The following is a 17,456-nucleotide window of genomic DNA, read 5'->3' as shown; positions in this document are numbered from 1 at the left end:
CGTGAATGAGGACACGAAGCTCATTGTTTTCCTTGTTCTAATTCTGCCATGGATTTTTTCATTTTTGGTGATGTACATTCAAGAGTGATCTCTACAGCTTCAGATGGCTACTCTAACTGTACACAAGTTATTGAGACATATAGACTATGGGTCTGGCTAATTTGAACATGATATTTATTTTATTTGTAATGCTTTTATAATAAATTTTATAAAGTAGTATTGATTTTTTTAAATTACCAACCAACCTCTTCTCTCAACTAAATGCAGTCTTCTTTGTACCTGGTCACACAGTCTCACTGGCTATCTGGTGGGTTATTTCATAAGCATAACATAATCAGCTGAATATCTAAGAATTTTCCTTTTCTTAGGAAGCCAAGTCTTAGTATAAGATTAAATACTTTTAGAGGTGAATCATGGAGTGTCTTGATCTTGTGAGTTAAGATCTTCTGAATGGTCCAGTTCTTTGTTTAAATAAGACTGCATCTGTTCTAACGTCTCTCTAAATTCAGCCTTTGACTACCTATTATATGCCAGACACTGAGACAGAAATATAATAGACCAAAATAGACGAAGTCCCTGTTCTCTTGGAGTATAAGATTTAGGAGAGTGAACAGGTTTCAGTCTCAAACTATCCCTAGCATCTATGGGAGGAAGTACACTTTGAGATGCCCCATTTGTCCATCTTTTGTGCAATTATTCCACTGTGACCAGCTTCAGGCTTGTAGGTGGCAGCATTGGGTATGGAATTAGGAACAGTGTGTGCAATGTCTTTCATCAAATAGTATGCACCAGCTGTAGTGAACCACAAAATAAACAGAAGTGCCAAGTGTGCTCTAAAGCCATGTGTAAAGGAATCAACTCATTCTACCCAGTTCCAGCAGGTGTCTTAGAGAAAGAAGTGCTTTCCCAGACATCTGAAGAGTAGACAGTAGTCGGAAACAGTGGGCATGGAAGAACAGCCTGTGTACAGACCCTGGGTGAGGGGGTCCCACACTTCCATACAGAATGGACAAGAAGGGGACCAGCTGGATTCCTCGGTTTCCTACCACTGGGAATAGCTGGCGAAACTTGAACTGAGAAAAAAAAAGATGCCCTTGAAATGCTTGGTGCTGTAAGCCTCCCCCATTAAAGTTTGCATCAAGATAACCATGGTACCAAACAAGAGTCTGGGTTGTGAGGAGCCTGGCAGCTTTGCTCAGCTATTCTCAGCCACTGACACAGCCTTTTCCTCTAAAATTTGTGATGTATTTCCATATTAAACTTTAAAAAAAACATGTGAGGGGGGAGGGAATGGTACAAGATGAGAGGGGGAGAAGAGAACTGAAAATGATTGCACATTGAAATAAATGTGCTACTTGAGAAAATTATAAGTGCCTAAAAACAGGAGTCTATAATGAAAGTGCCCTCCGAAGCAGAACTAGAATGCCACTGTTCTGATGCCGAGACACAATAAACCGTCCTACTAAACCTGAGGAGTTAGATTTAATAAGATGGGTGGTGTACTAAATAAATGCCAACTGATTATTAAAGATCTTTTTATTGAGGATTTACAACTATGTCATCAAATAGCTGAACAGTCTTCAGGTGTAATAAGACCCATATGAGAAACTTAATTTAAAGTAATGCAAAGAACCCAAAACACTATTACAAACAGACCATGAAAACTTGGGAAATAGATAAATGAAGAGGCAAAAACCATCCCATCAAATTATTGTCAATAGTGGGGGTAGAGGCGGTGAGGGAGGACAAAATATCATTTCCATACGAGTCAACTAAATAGCTATTCAAAGGCGCCATACCATGACAGAACTGCACACCGCTATGCAGATGTGCCCTCCCCTAGGAGCTGGGTATACCGCCCTTCCTTCCTTTGGAAAGAAAATTAACTTTTTAATGTGAATTCTCTGTGGTAAAGAAACCTTTGAATTTGTTAGAAAATGGCTTTGCAAAGTAAAGTGAGCTGAGTAAAGAGTCCCTGTGACTCCCCTGCTAGACCTGGAATGTCACTGAGGGAGTGCTGAGAGGGATGGGGGACAGGGAAGGAGTGGGACATCAGGATGAGAGACACAAAATAAGGCCAGGAGAGAAGACAGTACTCCAGAAGGGTGGGGGACACGATATTTGGCAGGGGCAGAGGTGGGGGGCTCCCCTCACACTTGCTGTATGATGTGGAACAATTTACTCCAGATGTTTAAGTTCCATCCTGTGTAATTAGTATGCTAAGCTACAAGACCTCTAAGGTCCCGTGAGTTCTATAGCTCTCTCGTCTATTCTTAGGTCTGGTCCTATGGGGCAGACCATATGAAAAACCCTCCAGAATAATGAGACATCCCTGGAGTCCAAGAATAAAGGTGGGGAGCTTTGGTCCTGGGTGACCCTCTGAAGCCATTGACTCTTCCCTTAGCCTTCCTGCTTGGCAAGTGAGACAGGATTGATTTCCATCACACAGATGACATGGCTGTACTCACATCTGGCAAGGTTGCTTTCCCATGTAGGGCTGGCTGGAGGCAAGGGCCAGACCTGAGCAGCTCAATGCTTGACTGGCAGGTCGACTGGGTAGACTTGCCACATGGCTTTGGTGCCTACTGAGAGTGAGTGGACAGGACAGTGTTCTGAGGCAGGGAGACCCGGAAACATGACTGGGCAAGACTGAGGGGAAGGGCTTCATGAGCCACTGCTATAACAAGGGAAGAAGTCATGTCAGAGAGACAGCAAAAAGGGACACAACATCCCAGTATTGACAAATGTCACCATTTATACTCCAGATTTCAGGGACCTTGTCCTTGGTCACAAGTGACATCAAATCTGTTCCTAAAATAACTAGCCTTTACATCCTTGCTACTTGAGGCTGTAGGTTAAGATGTCTGGCTGCCACTCATAAATCTGATCTCCTCTAGCACCTATTGGCAGCCTCCCACCCCCTGCAGTTGTCACTGAGAAGCCCTTTATTTTCTCCCTCAAAAAGGTACGGGGAGGGTTAAAGAAAGTGTTTATTCAAATATGCAAAGCAGTTCTTCATTTGCAGGAGAAAAACACTCATCTAGCCTAGGAAGAAAAGGGAACCAAAAGAATACGGGAAGAAAAATGCAGGCGAAAGGGGAATGTTTGTTTCTACCTCTCTCCATCTCTACTGATTTCACCAGCCAAGATCACAGCAGTTCTATACTGGAGAGGGACATCCGTCAACGCTAATCAATACATGTGGTGTTAGTCATGGATGATAAATTTGAAAGGGATTATAACTGTAAACAGTGATCAATAGAGACTTGCTGGAGGAGACAGAAAGGAAAAAACAACCTTAAAATGTTACACGGTTAATAAAGTAAGGGGGAGAGTCAGCCTTAAACAAAACTCCAAGAAAGCCACAGTGCTTCTGGTTCCTTCTCACAGGTCAGAGGGAGAGTGGGTGAACGGCTGTCCCTAAGACCATCTCAGAAGGCAATCACTACCAAAAGGGTGCATTATTAATTCACAGTGCATTTTGTGAACCTTTTGGTTGGAAGGCACATCCTCCATTATCGTTTGGTTGAAGATTTGCTCCTGGATCTGAGCTGGCATCACTCAGAGCCCCCAGAGTATAGCTTGCCCTTTCCCAACACCACCCCCCTTCCCTCCTGTCTCTTCTCTTCTGCACAGATTTCACCACCGCAGGCACATGACTGAGCAGCGCCTTCACAAGCGTGACATTCCTCTCTGCAAACAAATATATCCTGAATCCAAGCAAAAGGGAGAAAAAATGCAGGGAGCCTCTGCTGCTCACCCACAGATGAATGGAACTATCCGTCTTGTCACCAGGGGTCGGAGCGAAAGGTTACTTTGAGTCTATACCTTAGCTTCTTTGCTGACGTTAGCAGGCAGCTTCCTTAAAAATAAAACACAATAAAGAGTAAAAAAAGATTCCTACCCTATCAAGCACTTAGCAGGTCCCTCTAGAACCCTCTGAGATTGTGTCTTCTCGCCACCTTTGAAGCCACAGCTCCAGGCCTGACATAGACATTTCTTTCTGCTGACCTTTTAGTGTCCTTTCTGCCAGAGTGTGTAAACCATAAGCTGATATATGAAGGCAATTTTTAGTGGTGCCACTTGTATCTGAGTGATTGCACACACTTTACGTTTCTGGCCTGCCACCCTTCCACCTTTCGAAGATCTCTCTATTTTCTTTTAAGGCAACTGCAACAAAGGTGAAAGCAAGTTTAACTGCTTCAAGACTTTGATGGCCAGAGCTGTTCTGGGGACTCATGACTGGCCAGTGCTCTAGGGGTCATCATGGCAAGAGAGATGTGGACAGAGATCATGTTGACACTTCTAACCAACCCCATACCCCCTTGCCCTCCGCTACAGCCAGAATTAATAGGTTTCAAAGCCACAGCCTTACTCAAAACTCAAAGAACACGCCATTTTTCTCCATAAATTCTTAGAACTGGGGTGCTGGGGACTTCTTCAGGCAGAGTTCAGAGAGGACTGTGGGAGACTAAATAACTGAAAGAGACAGCAGCTGGCAGGGCCACGTAGAACACCCCTACTCTGCCACCCTGCCATTGTCTCATCTCGCTCAGAATCCAAGGCTGTATTTGTGTGTAGAGCTGCAAATGCAGTCCTTCCAGGCTCTCAAACATGCTTGGACTCTGCAGGAACGCTCAAGCTCAGAAGAAAAGCTCCAGAAACATTCTTACACAGTGTGCCATAAAGCCACCCCTTCAGTTGCCAATGTCAATCAAAGAAGCACTAAATGGTTTAAAGCTCACAGAGACCCACCAAAAAACATTCTGGCCATTTCAAATAAGACTCAAGGTCATCCTCAACTACATGATCCCAATATTCCAACAGACTATGAACTCCAGCAGCCAATGAAAATGACCCGTGAGAGATTTTTCACTAGACTCTACATCAGATGTACCCTAGCCAGTGTTTTTAAACCATAAATGAGTAAAAAAGCATTTACTACTAATATTCTAAGATGGAAAAATGATTTCAACACCTTAGTTCAACTCATTCCCTTTGATAACTCTATCATAGCTTGAGTGATAAGAAAAGCAAGGAATACAATGGAATCGCCCAGCCTGAAAACTTGCCAGTGTACCAGAGTGGTAAACCAGGGAGCACCGTGATAATGACAGGTTATTAGAGAGAGGTACCCAACCCTGTTGCAAGATTCTTGGGGAATGGCACTCAAGCTTTGGACAGAGATTTGGGAGGTGCTTTGCACATAGAGAAGTCATTCACAATAGGTGTGACAACTAAGAAAAAAATGAGAAAGTAGGAGCCAGCAATTGACCAGAGTATCACAGGCTAAAAACAGTTCAGAAAAACAGGTAGAGGCAAACTGTCACATGCCAGGCCTTGTGGGAAAGCAAAGCAACTCTACAGAGTCTGTACACAGCCCCTTCCCAACTTTTCTGTCAGGATCCTAGTCTGACTTCCCAGTGCAGACAAAGTGACCAAATTCTATTTGCCATCTGGTGTAGCACAGGGCTAGATGGGACAGAAGAGTCCCCAGAGAGGGAGTTCTGGCAACTATGACTTCCCTTTGCTGCCATTTGTAACTAACATCTTGACTGACTGAGGAGCCTGGGTCCAAGGGTTAATAAGGACATGGACAGGAGCATTCTAATCTGCCAGCCCCTAAGTACTCATGACCAATGGAGGATAGCACTCCAAACTAGACACACCCCCACCAAAAAGTGACAAAATTTTAGAGGCACTCTAGTGAGGAGCTTAGAGAATAGCACTAGTGATCGCTCCTAGGCATGGACTTTGAGCATAATTAGAGTGTGAGGAATCTTAGTATTCTAGAGACTGAAGCAGGAGGATGACAAGTTCAAAGACAGTCTACTCTGTCTCAGAAAACAAAGAAATGACTGAAATCAAAGAACAGAACAAAAGAAGAAAGTCAGTGAGATGCTGTTGTCTTATTCACTGAGGGCTGTTTTGGATGAGTGCTGATAAGGCAAGGGTAGCAGACTGCCTTGAGTTGTGTGGTTTGTAGTTGGGCGATTTGTAGTTTTCTGGCCAATGAGAGCAAATCATTGCTCTTCCTGGCAGAGTTACAGAAACATCGTAGCTGGAGAAGCAGAGAAAGGAGTAGAGGGATATCTTGCAGACCTATTGGGCAACGAGGAATAGGAAGCTCAAGTGTAACCTCTTCTCTCCAGGGTCAGTAAACAATTGGAAAAATTTGGATGCCCATCTTTAGAAGAAAGAACTAGAAACCAGCCCTGCACTGTGGTAGGTGGGGTGCCTCTCTGATGTTCAGCTGGAGAGCCCTGAACTAGACCATGGCTTCCACAGCTTCACAGAACCTGCATGGTCATGTGGGGATTATAAGCCAACTCATCCCTTCTTCCCACATCTTCCTGTCCTCAGGGTACCAAGCCTTATTTCTCTTTTTTGGCTTATCAGTTCTTATGCTCTTATAGAGGCAGTGACTTTCCTATGAAGGAAAAAAGAATTTTATCCTGGAAGAAGATACATTTGAAAATCATGAAACCAAGTAACTCCCAGGACAAGCTTCAGATAGCCATTCTGGTTTTTTGCTTGCTGATTGGTTGGTTGGCGTACTAAATAGAACAGAGAGTGATCTTCTTAAAGAGACTCCCCCATCGCTGCACTGTAACCTCTCGGGATGACAAAACTTCACTAAGTGTAAGCCAGTGTTGCCCACCGTCCCCTCGTGTCCGTGATCTCCACCTGTCTTCAGCAGAGCCCGAAGTAAGGTAAGGAGCGACACTGAGATGAACTAGAAACTTCTGTCCCCACACTTTTCCCACCATGGCACCAGCCTTTCCCATGTTTATGGCTTCACTCCTGGAGCAGCCAGGAGCTCAGAGAACCCTTGATTGATGCCGTCAGTGAGATGGAGTGCTCTAGTGTCAGGAACTGTCTTTTCTTCATTAAGTTTGAAAACATGCCCAGGGGCTGCTCTGTGATCTGCTCATCAATAAGTGGAAATCTACTGATAGACTCAAATTCATGCCAAGTGTTAGCCAAGAAAGGACAGGTGCCTTGTCACTTTCCTTCCCTAAACTGTGCTGCTGTCATTCACCGTAGCCTGAGATCTGTGGGGTAAGGGGAAGACAAGGACATATGAGCATTTGGGTAAGGCTCTTCTGGGTGGGCCAATGCCAGGAGCACAGGGTTCAGCGTGGAGGAAAGAGCCCTGCCAATGAGACATGAACATCTGCCAGCATTCACTCTCTCCAGGACCATCAGGGAGCTGCCCTGAAATGGCTATTAAGTTAACTTGAGAGCTCTGACCTGCAGATTTCAACAATCATCATTGAAAGTGATTGTACACCAATCCACCTTGATTTGTTTAACATAGGATGGGGTAATGGCAATATTGGCAGACAATTCTTAAAAATCCAGCTGTGCAGCAGTAATGTTGTCTATGATGGGCACCTGGGCCATAGAGCAAGGACAGGAGTTAGGAGGCCTTGTTCATGTTGGCTCACGGTGGCCTTCCTTTCCTCTCCTCTCCTCTCCTCTCCTCTCCTCTCCTCTCCTCTCCTCTCCTCTCCTCTCCTCTCCTTTCCTTTTTCCTTTTTTCCTTCTCATCTCCAGGCAGTGCTCTTTGCCCAGTAGCATCACTTACCGCTGAACTGGAGAAATGACCTAGTGACTCACAGAGAGGCTCCACAGGCAGCCTGGAGCCTGGGTCTTCTGCACGTTTAACATGCTTTTGCATGAGCATCTTGGACCTCTACTGCTCCCTATCCAAGCAGCGCTGCTTTGTTTGGGGAGCGTCCTTCTATCCCTGTTACTGTGACGTTCAAAAGTTATCAGGAGTGCATTTTCATTTATTCTTTAGTTAGTACTCACTGATGACCTGTGGTGAGCCCTGGTCTCTGCACCTGCTACAGACAGAGACAGAGACAGAGACAGAGACAGAGACAGAGACAGAGACAGAGACAGAGACAGGGACAGGGACAGGGACAGAGACAGAGGAGAAAGCAACAGCAAAACATTACCCTGTGCCACAGAGATTCTGCTGTGATCAGAGGCAGGGCAGGCCTCCTTGCAGGGAAAATTTGAGATACATCTGAAAAGAATTCCTCAGGTGAAAATTCATGAGGCTAGAGTGAGGGCCCAGAAGGAAGAAGAACCACTTTAGGAGGCACCTAGAGAGCCTGTGCATTGGAGGAATAATTGTGATAATAGAGGATAACACTGTGGAACTTACCACCAGCAATGGCAGCAAAGCTTCTCAAAGTTCATTCAATGTCCCAACAGCTCTAGAGGGAATGTAATATGATTGTTCTTCTTGTCAGATGAAATCTGGGAGAAGGCAGTTTCTCAAGGTCAGGCTGCTAGTGAGTAGCACTGTGAATAGCAGCTTGTAGCAGGCTTTCTTTTGAGCCACCAACCAGCTCCCAAATCATGACATGGACACTTACTATCAATTACGCATGCTCGGCCTTATCTTATGTTTGTCCCACTACCTCTTATAAAGTAATTTACCGCCGGGCGGTGGTGGCACACGCCTTTAATCCCAGCACTCGGGAGGCAGAGGCAGGCCGATCTCTGTGAGTTCGAGGCCGGGCTGGACCAACAGCCTCCAAAACAATACAGAGAAACCCTGTCTCATAAAAACCAATAAATAAATAAATAAAATAAAATAAAGTAAATTACCCTGTTTTTCTCCATCTGCATTTTGCCTTGGGGTGTTTTACCTTTTTTCATTCTGTATGTCCAACTTCCTGTTTCCTCTGTCTGTCTGGTGGCTTCTTGCCTGTCTGGCCTTAGGTGTCTCCCTTCCTTTCCCCCTCATTCTCTCTCTCTTCTAAAGCCTAGATTCTCCCTCCTACTTATTCTCTCTGCCTGATAGCTCCACCCATTCCTCTACTGCCTATCTATTGGCTGTTCAACTTTTTATTATACCAATCAGATCCCTTAGGCAGGCAAAGCAATGCATCTTCAATTGGTAAACAAATGCAGCATAAACAAATGTACCACATCTTTGTCCACTTAAAGTAATGTTCTAATTGTTAAACAAATGCAGAATAAACAAATGTAGCACATCTTTGCCCAGTTAAAGTAATCTTCCACAATAGCATCTCTGATTCCAGAGACCATACCCTTCCACCAAGCAGACAGCAGAAGACTGGCTGAGGGGAAGATGGAAAACAGAAACAATGATAAATACTGGCCTGGGACCCCAAATGTGGGCTTAGCATTGTTCAAAATCTATGGAGGACTTAGGCAGGGATCACAGACAATTAAACTAGTATAGATGACTCTGTAGCCATGGTAAAAAAGTATGATGGGAAAATGGGAAAAGAATAAGAAAAAAAAGGCACACAACTTTTAGCATTAAATCCAAAGGAAGAAATCTCTCTCTCTCTCTCTCTCTCTCTCTCTCTCTCTCTCTCTCTGTGTGTGCGTGTGTGTGTGACACACACACACTTGTAAATAGATAAATAATGTAAAACATATAAACACTTTTTAAATGGTAAAGAATACTGTAAATTTGCTTGTAGACAAGATGGAGTGAGAAAAATTGGATTCATGCTTCTGTCTAAAACAATTAGAAACCAAACAACATATATGAGCAGTGGCTACTTGGCAACAAAAGTCAGGGTTCCCTGGGAAAGAAACACCTGATCCTCATGGCAGCCCATTCTCATTTTCATTGATGAGACAAAGTATCTAAAACCACTTACAAGGAACAAGGTTTTAGTCTGTTTGTGATTGTAGGTTTGAATTCATTGTCTCCTGATCCAGGGGAATGGGCCCATGGGGAGGCCCATTGTGACTGGGGAGAGTGTGGTGATCATATTATAGCATCTGAGGAAACAGAGGAAGAAGTGGGGATCTCAATCTCTGTTTAAATCACATCCCTCCCAAGACCTCCACTAAGCCCCACTTGCCAGTGTCACCACAGAGTGGCAACCACGCCAATTGACACATGAGTTTTTAGGCATGAATCAGACCCAAATTCACACACAGCATTTCCCCAGCTCACCACTTGCAGAAGGTTCCAGATCACTGTGTAAGGAAAGGGATCCACATGGAGCACAGTGTTCTTCCAGTATTAAAGACACGAAGCTGGTTTTCTTGGCAATAGTGAGGGTATCCAGGGAAGATACTGGACGTGGAGAGGCTGCAGAGGCAACGAGCCCTGTGGAAGGCTGAGTAAGGACTCAGAAGTTAGGCTGAGAACTGGCCAACTGAGGGAGCTAGGGAAATAAGCCAGGCCAGTGAGGAAAATTGAAAAAAGGAACAGGGATGCTGTGCTAGCCAGTACAAGAACAGTAACTGTATATGGTAAGGTTTTCCTGTATCTTTAAACTTCTCTGATCTGTCCTGAAAAAGTAGATCCATGATCTCCCAAATAATTTTACAATGCCTCATAATAAAGCTCAAAATATTTATAAGAACACTAAAATATATAATACTTAGCATCAAGTTCATAATGTCTTTTAGCCAATAAAAATAATCAGACCTACAAAGAAGTAGAAAAAACATCATCATAATTAAGAGAAAACTCAAGAAATGTCAACTGGCCCTTAGTAGAATTAGTAGACAGAACATGGAAAGTAATTAGAGTGGTGTTTGTTACTTTCAAGAAGGCAAAGATAGATTGCCCTCTTGCTTCAGCAGCACATGTTCTAAAATTGGGATGATACAGATTTGCATGACTCCTGCTCCAGGATGACACAACACTCGTGAAGCATTTCATAATTTAGAGAGGTGTGGAAATCTGTGTTGCAACACCTGAAAGACTGATTGACATTTTAGAGTGTGGGGAAAACAATTTGAAAATAACAGCCTACCTTGTCCTTGGTAAAACTGATAGAACGTTTGGTATGGACGTTGAACCCCAAATAAGGGTGACTATGGATCAAGGAGACCTGATAGGCAGGTACCAGTGTGGAGCCCGGCCAAAAGAAATAAGAGAGCTTCTGAAGATTTCCTGACAGACTATATTCATATCAATACTGGTTACTAGAACTGAGTGTAAACCATAACAAAGATGGTTGATGAATGTCATGATATAGAAAACGATGAACTTATTCATCTAATGAAAGAGATCATGCGTGAGGAGAATAAAACCTTTGTTTTTGTTGAAAACCAGAAGAAAATGGGATGAACTTGCCAGAAAAATGAGAAGAGATGGGTGGCCTGCCATGGGTACCCATGGTGACATGAATCAACAGAAGCATGACTGGGTTCTGAATGAACTCAAACATGGAAAATCTATTCTGATAATTACCAATGTGGTCTCCAGAGGAAGATATGAAATTTTCCTCGGTTATGACTACCCTAACTTCTCACAGGATTGTATTCATTGGATTGGAAGAACTGGCTCACAGCACCAAGACAGGCACAGCACACACCTTCTTCACACCTAATAACACAAAGCAAGTAAGTGATCTTACCTCTGAGCTTCAGGAAGCTACTCAAGCAGCTAGCCCCAAAATGCTTTAGTTGGGTGAAGGCACAGGCTCATGTCGTTGCAGGGATAGAGAAAACATGAAGCATGATCATCTTTACAGACACTCTGAGGGCAAAAGGGTGGACTTAATACCTTTAGAGACAGGAAAAATGATGGTAGAGACTACTCCAGTCTGCTTAAGAGAGACCTGGGGGCTAATACTCAATGGTGTTTACAGTGCTGGAAATTACACCAGTGGGAGCTTAGGAGGTGACTTTGTATGTGCTGGCATACAGACCAGTTTTAGGACAGATAATCCAACAGGATTTACCAGGACAGTTACGAGAGCACTCAGCAATATGGAAGCAACGCTGCAGATATGTACAAGGTATGCACCAACATGCATACGCAGATCCTGCTACTGCAGCTGCTATGCCTACGACTGTCTATCCAAAGCCAACAAGATATTCTCAAAAGACTTAGAAGCAAGAGTATGCAAATGTCTGCTTTTCATAATTCCCTTTTATATTATATCATCAGACAAGAGAGTTATTTAAGAAAGATTGGAAATGCAGAAACAACCACAGTGCAGCAGTAATTATGGTGCGTGCACTTCTTTCCCTATTTAAACTGCATGTTTCTTTACATCCCTGAAACAATTTTTAGGGATTTCTTTTTTGTCCTAGAAAATGCAGGCAGTGTTTTCACAAAAGTAACTGTACAGTAATTTCAAATACAGCCAATGAAGGCTGTGCATGGCCTTCCAATAAGAAAGATTTGAAGACTAAAAAAAAAGAAGATAAAAGAATATTTGATCATGCCAGTTAAAAACTGGACAGACAATTTTTGAAAAATGACTCAAGTCAAACCTAAAAACAAAAACTGCATGATGTGAAGTGAAGCATATTCTAGATCAAATAAAGAGTGGGTTGGTCACCACTGAGAAAAAAATTGCAAACTGAAGACACATCAACAGAAATATCCCAAATGAACAGAAAATCGGGAAACTACAAACCATGGGACAATGACAAGAGGCAAACTTTCTGAAAGATGCTAAGAAATGACATTGAAGACTATTCACCAAATTTTTTTAAATATTTCTAAAAATTACAAACCACACACACACACACACCAGCAGTAAACTATGTAAAGGCAAATAATTATCAATTTCTTACAAATGAATGATAAAGAAGAAAAATATAGTCACACAAAGAAACAAAGTTCTGAATGGAGGAAACTTTTACTTGGAAATAACATGAGCCAGAACACATTGGAGTAGCTTATCTACTGTTATTAAATACAGAGGTAAATTGTTAATATGAAAATAACAATTATAATAAGGGAAGAATGAGGATATCTTTAAATATATGAAATCTAAAATAATTCACAACTAAAAGACATCCATTACATGAAGTGTCAAATGATTCCCAAGCAGAAGTAAAATAGTAAAAGAGGCAGATTTGAAGTACACAGAAATATGAAGTGTATTAGAAAAGAAAACTAGTAGTTAGATATGTGTTTAATGTTGTTTAAATTACTTAAAAGATAAGTGGGTATTTAATACAAGATCAAGTTAAAATCTATTGTGAGTATTATACACGAAAGTATAATATGGCAAAGCTTAGGAGAGCAGAAACATCAGTCTACTCTTACAAAGTACACGTGCGTAACGCAGCACAGCTCCACGTAGATTTGATGGAGCAATGAGCTTAAGTGGGAAGGGCTTCATTTTAACAAAAGGGGCAACTACAAAGAGAAAATCAGTTTAGCTTACAGAAACACAGGGCTCATCCAGTACCATGGTACGGCATGTGTAATGGTCAAGATGGCCATATGGAGAGCAGATACCTAAGTGAATGTAAAGAGTTGACATGAGTATGGCCAGGCCAAGGATCCTAACACCTCAGACCCATGGGAAAAGCAAGGCCTTTCTTCCCTAGGAGAGCCTGGGAGAAGAACAAGGCCTTCTGGTCCAAGTATAGATACTGACTGTGCAGGAAGGGTCAACCACAGTTTCTTCCTACCAAATGACCAAAGCCTAAGACTAATCCCCTAGAGAGACCCTCTACCAAATTAGCTAGCCTGCTTCCTCATTTATTCAGCTATACATAATAAACATTCTGAGTTTCTGGTTTGCTGGTATATCTCCATGAAAGTGCACAGCCCACCCGACTCCAGCCTTTCTGTATGTGTGTCTGTAAAGTTCCTGTTGCCACAGTCAAATCAATCTCAAAGCCTTGCAGGTTGCAACACAACTACATCTATTGTGATGCTGCATTCTTCTCTGGTCCATTAGAATCTCAGGAAAGACAGCTCACCACGGTGTAGTTCTGGTAAACTTCCCACAAAATAACATCATGAAATGCCATTGCTATGCTAAGTATTGTTCTAGCTTATATTGTCCTGTTTTTCCAGACTGCTACAATTTGTTATAATATAAATTACATCTTATAACTTGAAATCAATTGTATGTAGACTTCAGAGTATTATCATACTTCTAATTACTGATAAATTTTCTGCATTTGGAAAGGTAAGGGTGAAAAAGATCAATCTAACATCTAAGGAAATAAAATCTCATTAGAAGATGGGGGGGTCTTCATTGCTCACCAGGAATTTTGGTGTTGTTGCTTTTTTGATGCCACATCTCTGAGGGTGATGCTAGTATGTTGATGTTAATAGGTTTAGACACAACCAGAGGCTGCTGTGCTCCTCAACAGGTAAGTGTGTGGGGTAGAGCTTTGATTTAGATTCAGTCTCTGACCCCATCCTCAGCCAGGTGAGCTCTTCTGAAACAATGACCTTCTCTTGGAGCTATTACTAGGCTCTGTAGCAGCAATGAGTTACGGCAGGGCCTCTGTAAGATCACCAAATACTCTTCATTGCCTTAGCATCTCTCCAGCCCCAAATGGTATTGCTTATCCCCAGTGACACCATTTAGTGCATAAATTATTTTATCTGATATTAATATAGTCATTCTAGCTCTTCAGTGTTAGCATAGTAGAGCTTTTCCTTCAGTGTACCTCACTATAGTGTAACTGATTTATATATTGATACTTATGATGACTAATTGCTGTGATCATTGTTTGGCTTAGATTAAATTCAAAATCTTTCTATTTTTTCCTATTATAGGCATGTCTATTTTTGTTCTTCCTTTCTCTTTTCCCATTTTCTTTGGAAATACTGATTATGATTCCATTCTATCTCTAATGTTGTTATCTTCATTTCCTTCTGTCGTTATGTTAACAGTTGTTCACTTAGCTAGTACGGCTGTTTTAACTATCCAGCTGATTAAATTTAAAACAAATTGATTGTGCACTGTAAATATATACAGGTTTTACTATTCAGTTGCACCTGAAGTAAAGTGCGAACTAAATTAAATAGCTAGGCACGTGCACCTGGTAGGATAAAGTAGAAGACCCGTGAGTTCCAGGCCAGTCTGTGCCACAGAGAGACTCTGTCTGGGAAACAAAAACAGAAAATCTTATTTTAAAATAGAGAAAATGTTGGGTGGCAGCAGCTTATATTTGAGCTCTGGGATGCAGACATAGAATCTACACTTTGCTGACAATATCTTCTTTGTGTTGCCCACACCAAGACTTCAAACACAATTAAACTCCTTTTAGAAGACAAATTGCCCCATGGAAAACAGAACAATCAGTGAGATTGAGGTGCTGAGTGAGAAATTAATGTGGAAAATGAGTCTCATAATGTCATATATGGAACACTCACACAACCCTGAGTGATTACTGTTATTCAAATTTACAGATACATAAAAGCAGTTGAGAACACCACATAGTACATTTAGTCATGTAGCAGTAGAAGTAAATAGGAAGAAAGACACTGGAGGCCAAGTTTGCATGACCCAGATGCTTGGACTGTGATCTTCTCTGCTGTCAGCCCAGATGCTAAGTTAAGTGCTCAGCCCATCTTTGTTGAATAAATGATTAAGAATGCAGAATAAGGTAGAGATATGAAGACATAGTTAGACTCAAATGTCATCCATGCCCTGGTCCTGAGGGTGCTCCGTCACAGGGGTGTGTATCACCTCTTACAAAGTGCCCCCCAGCTTCCTGAAACCTAATTCTGGCTCTTCACACACTGTTTTAGGAGACACAGAGACTCCACCCCTTCCCTTTTGGAAGGAAACTTTAGCATTTTTAAACTATTAGGGAACCAACAGAGATAATGACAGCGATGACAATGATGATGAACAACTGATTAATTAATTCAAGTTTGGGTTGGATTCCAGGAATGACAGTTTAAGTAAAATAAAGACCAACTTTCCAGAAGTTAGAAAGTTGCTTAAGATATAAACAAGCTGTGGGTATCTTAACTTAGCCATACCCTGGGCCTAGTTTATACCAGTTGGCCAAGGATAATTATATGTGGAGCTAAGATCTGACGCAGGCCTAAGTTCAGGAGACTTTCTTTGATGGTGAGGCATAGCTACTTAGGCAGATGGAAGCCCTATTCTAAAACTACTATTAAGATGGAGTTTGGAACTTGTCTATGAAGAAAGAGAGTCCACAAAGGCATTGTCCCATTGCTACCCACCCTCTATAACAAGATGTCCAAGCAAGTCACAGCTCCCTTCCCTCTTCAACCAAAAGATGACAAAATCCAGTCATGGGCTGGATAAGTGTTTCAGGCCTCCAAAATCATGGTGTGGGCATAGCTATAAAGAGATGCCAGGGCTGGGGAAGTAGTCCAATGAAATGGTATTTGCCCAACATGCTTAATACTGAAAAACTGCACAAAACCAGAAGCATTTGCCAAGGAGGAGCAGCCAGAATGTTGGGGCTATCCTCTGTGAGCACCCTGAGGCCATCTATGGCCCTATGTGACCTTCTGTCTCCCATGAAGGTTTACGGCTCCATCCTCAAGAAGCAGGAGATGCCAGCTATAAGGCATGTTCACAGAGAACATAGGATGCTCAACTGTTACAGAAGACTCTCAGTGCATGAAGATGGCCCACCTGCCCAGTGAGATTTTCTCCTCTACCCCTGATAACAGATTGAAGGTTCAGAGTTACAGAAAGGTTATTATTCTTTTTTATTATTTTTAATAGATTTTATTTAAATTAGGAACAATCTTATTTTACATATCAATCCCAGTTCCCTCTCCCTCCTGTCCTGCCATCTGCCATGCCCCCCAGTAGCCCCCCATCCCATCCTCCATCCACTCCCCAGGGAAGGTGAGGCCTTCCATGAGGGATCATCAAAAGTTATTTGTGGCAGGGCCTAGGCCCTCCCCTGTGTATCTAGGTTAAGAGATTATCCCTCCATAGGGAATGGGCTCCCGAAGTCCGTTCATGCACTAGGATCCATTGCCAGAGGCCCCATAGACTGTCTAGTGCTCCCAGCTGACACCCACATTCAGGGGGCATGGTTTGTCCTACGTTAGTTCCCCAGATGTCAGACTGGGGTCCATGAGCTCCCACTTGCTCAGGCCAGCTGTTTCTGTGGGTTTCCCCAGCTTGGTCTTGACCCCTTGGTTCATCACCCCTCCCTCTCTGTAACTGGACTCCAGGAGTCTGGCTCGGGATCTCTGCTTCTGCTTCCATCAGCTACTGGATAAAGGCTCCAGGATGCATTTAAGGTAGTCATCATTCTTGTTAAAGGGGAAGAGCATTTAAGGTAGCCTCTCCACTAATGCTTAGATTCCTAGTTGGGATCAGCCTTGTTTCTGTGCAATTCCCTAGAGCCAGATTTCTTGTTAAACCTATAGTGGCTCTCTCTATTGATGTGTCTCTTTTGTTTCTCTCCTCTATTCCTCTCCCCACTCAGTCTTTCTGGTCCCTCATGTTCTCCTTCCCCCTCCTCTTCTCCCCTCCTCTTTCTCCTACCTCCCTCCCTTCTCCTTCCCCCATGCTCCCCATTTGTTCAGGGGCTCTTGTCCCTTTCTGCTTTGGTGGGGGATAGTGTATGTTTCTCTTACAATCCCCATTTCCTAGCTTCTCTGGCGGTGTGGATTGTAGGCTGGTAATCCTTTTCTCTATGTCTAATATCCATATGAGTGAGTACACACCATGTTTGTCTTTCCGTGACTAGGTTACCTCACTTAGGATGGTTTACCCTAACTC

The 17,456-nt window shown here is 42.8% G+C and overlaps 2 pseudogenes; both read left to right on the top strand.

The window, feature by feature from the left end:
• Positions 1 to 2,569: 2,569 nt before the first annotated feature.
• Positions 2,570 to 11,857, top strand: LOC101823012 (annotated as a pseudogene).
• On the top strand, positions 10,588 to 10,684 carry LOC121134718 (annotated as a pseudogene).
• Positions 11,858 to 17,456: the final 5,599 nt, after the last annotated feature.

This window comes from Mesocricetus auratus, unplaced genomic scaffold (assembly GCF_017639785.1).
Source record: "Mesocricetus auratus isolate SY011 unplaced genomic scaffold, BCM_Maur_2.0 Super-Scaffold_100029, whole genome shotgun sequence".
Classification (NCBI taxonomy): Eukaryota; Metazoa; Chordata; class Mammalia; order Rodentia; family Cricetidae; genus Mesocricetus; species Mesocricetus auratus.
The sequence above is the reverse complement of the archived record's forward strand: the minus strand, read 5'-3'. Positions and strand labels throughout refer to the sequence as shown.